Source organism: Chroicocephalus ridibundus, chromosome 17, assembly GCF_963924245.1.
Source record: "Chroicocephalus ridibundus chromosome 17, bChrRid1.1, whole genome shotgun sequence".
NCBI lineage: Eukaryota > Metazoa > Chordata > Aves > Charadriiformes > Laridae > Chroicocephalus > Chroicocephalus ridibundus.
Window position 1 is genome coordinate 7367985 of NC_086300.1, and position 6325 is coordinate 7374309.

A 6325-nucleotide genomic window follows, 5' to 3' on the forward strand; every position below is an offset into this window, starting at 1 on the left:
CCTCCATCGTAAGCTGCTGCTAATGATTTCTTCTGCCCGGAGGACACAGTCGGGATCGATGGAGGGTCAGCCGTTAGACATACATTTCCCAATGCCCAGCATAGCACGCGGGGTCAGGGAGCTAATCATCACTCCTATCTCGCCTGCCCTGCTGCGGTGTCCAGCCTAGGGCAATTGGAGGTGCATTAAAGATTAAACAAGAGGTGGGGGGTCTAGTGAGTGTGTTGGAGTAATTCCAGGGTGGGTGGGCAGTGGTTGGCCCAAGCAAGCGGATTTCTGCTGCAGCGGCCCCTACTTTAGATCTTTCAGCCGAACAAACCAGCGGCATCTCTGTTGAGACAAAAAAATGCCTCTAGCTAAAATTCCACTATCTGACCTCAGAAGGGCTCCAGCTGTTTCTACCACCAGCATAGCAGCTAGAAGAAGTGTTTTAAAGAGGTTGGCCATGCTGAAAGAGAAGACCACTTCTTCAGAGGGCCTGGCAGGACTGAGCCTTCCTCTTCCTCCCTCACCAATTTCAGGATAAGAGTGAACACAGTGTGTCCCGAGTGTCGGCTACTCTCAGATGAATGTCTGTCACTTGCCAGCACCATGCCATGTAGATTTACGGCAGGACCTTGATGCCTCTTCTAAGGTGGGAGGACTAAATTATCGCCTTGCTTGACATACTCATTCCTAATGCCTCCAACCTCTAAAATCAGTACATTGCATCTCCCATCCCTACTCAAATAAAGACATTTTCATGGGATTAAGAAAACACCTTCCATTTGAAGCGCTTAATGGCACAGGGTCTCACCCCATGGCTCTGAATACATTGGTGTCAGTCTCGGAGATGATTGAGGCAGGCAGTTCACACACCTTTCTCCTTTGCAGGGCTGATCAGCATAGCTTCTAGTGTTAACGTGTCTATTCTGACTCCAATGGTCATGGGAGTGCATTCATATCTGGCTTGGGCACCCACGAGTCCTCACCGGTAGCTGTGCCTTTAGAGGTGGACCGCAACGCTTGGCACTTGAAGGAGGTAGGAAAATGGCATGGCTGGCACTCAGCGATGCTGTCTGGAGCTGTGTGGGCTCAGGAAGCAGTGCTGGCTGATTGCCATCCTGCAGACCCTGCCCTTCGGTTCCCCAGATCCACAGCTTTTCTGTGAGCCTTGAATTCACCACCTTCATGGTGTAATCAGTAAAAGAAGAGCAGAGGACGAGACTTATCCAGCCAAGTCAGAGTTACAGCCAGGAGGAAAAGGTGGGATTCCCCATTCCTTCTGGCAAGCATTAAAAACTGTACACTTCAGAGATAATCAAATTCAAGGCTCGCCATGTAGTCAAAGATCCTTCCTAAGGAGTCCTAACACAGTGAGGGCTCTTTGTCAGAGCTTCCTCAACTAATAATTCAATGTCCACACCTGAGCTATTTACTCTGTGCTCTCTTTATGGTCAGTGGAATAATCAGGCCCCCAAAGGGTGCGTGGTCACTAAGAAAGGCCAAATGAATTGCTCTGAGCCTGTTTGTCTTCACTGAGTAGGAGCAGAGCCTAGGGTGACTGGCTCACATCTCACATCTCTCCAGAACGCAGATGAATCCCATCCGCGCAGTCTCAGGCCCTGGACACTCACCTGCATGCTCCTCTTGCTGATTGGCGGTAACGTTTTCACTGGCATTAACGACTTCAGTTGAAACAATTCTGAGCTGTGCTGATCATCTAGGATTGCTTTTGATCACGGAGCTTCATACTCTTCAGCTAGACTCAATGGTAAAGTGTCCTCTCAACAGGCTCCCGGCCAGGTTTGCCATTGCCAGAAAAGCAATTCAGAACATGGGCTGCGGTTGCTATTCTTATAAACTGAACATTATGTATTTTGTGTGATACAACGAAGGAAGTGTTATTCATTTACTGGAATTATCCTTTTATCAAGTCAGTTTCCTATTGCATTTCACCCTTCATTGCACTGGCAGTTCCTTCTTTTAACAAGGCCGTTTCTATTCTTGAAAATATATTTAAGAGGGTTTGCAATTTTACCGTGAAACACAGAGCGTTTCCTTTTCTTTTTAAAAATGTGTTCCAAGCATCCTTAAATTCTGGAGAAGCAACAATGAACAAAAATATCATGAAATTAAAAGGTATGAAAAAGGGCCTCACAAGAACTTTCCCTAAATTGTCTTTGAAAAGAATCTCTTTAATTTAAAGCACTTTTTACGTGTCAGGTTTTGTTTTCTGTTTCCCGTTGTAGCCGTTGTTTCCCCAGTCCTGATTTGTGCTGGAAATCTGCTCCTGGTTCCTTTTGTAAACTTCTGGTAAGACTCATGAGAGGGATTCAAGCAGCGGTGACCAAACTCTGCAATGCACGATCCGAAGTGTTCAGTCACACACAACCCTGAATACAGCATTTGTGAGGAATCATAGAGTGTGTTGGGTTGGAAGGGACCTCTAAAGGCCATCTAGTCCAACCCCCTGCAGTGAGCAGGGCCGTCTTCAACTAGATCAGGTCGCTCAGAGCCTCATCCAGCCTGGCCTTGGATGTCTCCAGGGATGGGGCACCAACCACCTCTCTGGGCAGCCTGGGCCAGTGTCTCACCACCCTCACTGTAAAGAACTTCTTCCTAATGGCTAATCTAAACCTGCCCTGCTCTCCTTTAAAACCATTGCCCCTTGGCCTATCACTACATGCCCTTGCAAACAGCCCCTCCCCAGCTTTCCTGGAGCCCCTTTAGGGACTGGAAGGGGCTCTAAGGTCTCCCCGGAGCCTTCTCTTCTCCAGGCTGAACAACTCCAACTCTCTCAGCCTGTCTGAGTGGATGGCCTACAAAGCAGGACAGCATGGCGTAACTGATCAGGCAACAGGTAATGCGAGAGCAAAGAAATAAGGCTTGATTCTGCCTCTCTGGGGGTCACAGGCAGACCATAGGGACAGCACAGAAGCAACGATCCAAGGCAGGACAGGAATCGGGAAGTGGGGTTGAAAGCCAAGAGTGAAACCACATGTGATCTTGGCACTTTGCAGTAGCTCATTGTGAATTAGCAGAAGAGAAGCCCCTGCTGTGGGTGTTAGTCAAGCATGGAGATAAAGCTGCAGGAAGGGCAAATTTGTCCCTGGTACGAGTGAACCCTCAGTAGCTCCACTGGATCTGCTGGGTCCCCTCTGAGTGGGCTCCTCTGCACACATGAGAAGAGATTTCATCATCACAGCTGCATCCTGACTATTTCATAGGGGTTTGTGTAACCACTTTTTGATTCTTAGCTCTTACATCCTGGTCAATTACAGATTGTTATTTCTATCAGATTTTTTTTTAAGATCAATCAAATTCTCTTCCAGGGCTTGATCAGTCAGTGGTTGGGGTGGGGGAATCAGTTGTGTGGGCAAAAGCTTATCATGGGAGGTTTTAGGAGCACGAGGGAAGTTAGGTATATCTTCATGGAGGAAGGTGAAGGGAAGAGGGTCTTTTTTAAGCTAAGATTTTAAGATGATTGACCACCACGGTGGAGAGCAGCGTGTTCGAGATTTTGTGGGTGAACTTCAGTTCCGGCAGCCAAGCCATACTAGTAAATACATCCCGTGGATCTTTATGCATTTTTTGCAGTTCCTCTTGACCCATGTCTTGAGTTCCCCCCAGCCTCTCCAAACATTGCACCACATAAGCAGAAGCAACAACAACAACAAAAAGAGATGACTTTAGACCATTTAAACCCACAGATGAAAATTACACTTGAAATAAAAACCTGACTTGCTGCACAGAGGATTATATTATAATATAATATAATATAAGAAAATTCAGCTAGAACAACTCAGGTAAGAATTCAATTTTTGACATTCTTCTAAACCCAATTAACCTAATCCAATAATTCTCTCTGTATGGGATGATGAGATGCAGTCAAATTTTCTCCCAAGGACTAGAAATAATCTGCATGTGTGCTTGTCAGAATAAGTCTCATGAGTAAACAAAGGAGACAGAAGAACATAACAGTTATCCTGGATTAAAAGTCCACCTAAAGATACTCAGGGATCAACATGTGAGCAGGACAAGCAGGTAGGAGACTTGCCCAGGATGCTCTTCCGGTCTCCAGAACTTGCAGTTCAGGGGCTCATGGAGGAAGACATCTCTGGAGTAACTGATACCTCTTCAGTAAAGAGAAAAAAGAGATCACTTTAGTCAAGAGATCAGACTTGGGAAGGCAGGTGAAATTGCCTGTGAAAGTTGACGTTAAGAACCAAATTAATTATTTGGAGTGGTTAGGGTGGCTGTGGAGAAGGGCAAAGTGGAGATGGTTTGTAGCAAGTTGATCAACAACCACGCTGCCCTTGTAGAAGCACAGCAAGCTGGATGTCATCCCTGGGTCACTGGAAGTTGTGAGTCACCAGCCAGGCTGATGAGACTGAAGTGTTCAATCAGGGGAGAGTGATGACACAATGGGCTGTTGGCTTGGTTCTTGAGGTGGCAGCTGCCAGATTAGCTTCTACCATACTGAGGTACCCTATCAGGAGAGGTGTCTCAGGGGTGGACAGGCCAGCACAGCTGGATAGTCCTCTCTTGAAACAACCACATGAAAGATATGGGAAGTTTTATGATATGCCAACAGGAGGTTTAATCTCCGTGCAGCCATGCAGCTCACACTGCGTTAGTTCAAACAGGACTGTATCCACTCTCACGGTGTGAAAGCACTGTGCAGAGGGCACCATGAGGTACACCACATCACTAGACAGCATCATGTTTGGTTCATAACACCAGGATTGCCAGTTCTTCTACACTGATATTTCATGAGACAGGAGGTCCTGTCACCAGGGACAGGTAGATCTCTGCTGACACGTGGGTAGCCCTCTTCTGTGTTGGTTCTTTCTCAAATACTGGTACCTCCTGCTATGCAAGCACACAGGTGCTTCGTTGACTGGGCTTCATTCTTTACTCATCCTGTTTTCCTCCATCTTCTTTAGAGATTTCTCCTGGCCACAGTCAGGGACACAGCACAGAGCCTAAAAGTTCTTGGACTTGATTCAGATTTGAAAATCCTGTGTCCTCATGTCTAAACCAGGAGGGCTCTGTACAGTCTCTTCATCTCTCAGCTATGTTTAGGTATACTGTGCACACCATGTAATTCTGGGAAGCAACAGACAGCTGTCTTGCTGCTATTAAATGAGAATGGATTATAGAAATACATAATTTGTGATGTAGTTCAGCAAACAAAAAGAGCAATCAGGTTAAATATATTCCATTTTGTCTAAACGAGAGTGAATGGCTAGTTGTCAACGAAGTCAAAGACAAGAGAAAAGCCCTCCTACTGAACTGTACCAAAAATTAAGAGTTAAAGAGAAAGTAGGTTCTTAGACAGCAAGACAAATTGAAGATCCTACATCTGCATTTCAAAGGCTTCATTGTCCCAAGGCAAGACAAACAAAATTGTATTTGCATATTCACTGACACTGGAACGGTATCCAAAGGCATCAGTCAAATGCAAGAAACTGAGAGAAGGGAGGCGAAATTAGCATACAATGTATTCCTTCAAATTGAAAAATTAGATGGAAGGAGTAGGAGGGGAAGCTCCTAAGAGAGTCCTTTGATGCTTGTTTTTTCCCCGAAAGGAAAAAGTACATGGGGAAGTTGTGATTTAAAACTGCAGTTCAGTGATACGCCAAATCTAACTTGAGGGCTTTTAGTGGCACAGCAGAAATACCACAGCCTCACGACTCAGCGTGCTGAGCTGGAATAACCCTTTTGTGCCAGTTCAGACCTGTTCAAATAGGGCTGATTGGCTAACTTTGAGCCAGCGTATTTCATGTCAGATAGGCCAACAGCATGCAAACAAAAGTAGCGTTTTGTTGGACCTCCCTTATCTTGTTTGTAGGCCCTTCTTGCTCCCTTCCCACCCATATAATCTTCACGTTGCTGCCTCCATGCATCACCACACCCTCCATATGTAGCTCAGGGATATGTTTCTTTCCACTTTGGATATTCAGCATCTTTGGTCCTGTCCTTGTCACGGACCTTCACATGGACCTTGCCTCGCTCATTGCCTCCACGTCAGGCTTTACTGTCACAACAACATTGACCCTCTGATACTGCAGTTCAGCATCCTCCCCAAGACAGATCCACACCCCCAGCCATAGTGAGATCCACTGCAAGCGATGTGTCCTCCTTTTATCTCCTGCAGTCACTGTTCTGTTCACCGCAGTTCTGACGACAACCAGGCAGAGGCTCATGTGGGAGGGCTGCCGTCCTGCGGGGTTGGAGAAGTGTGGGACCAAGGTCAAAGCCCTGGAAAAAGCCTATAGGAAGGACAAGGATACCGGCGGCCCCGCATTACCAAAGAGGAATTCTGTCTGTGCAACAAGGA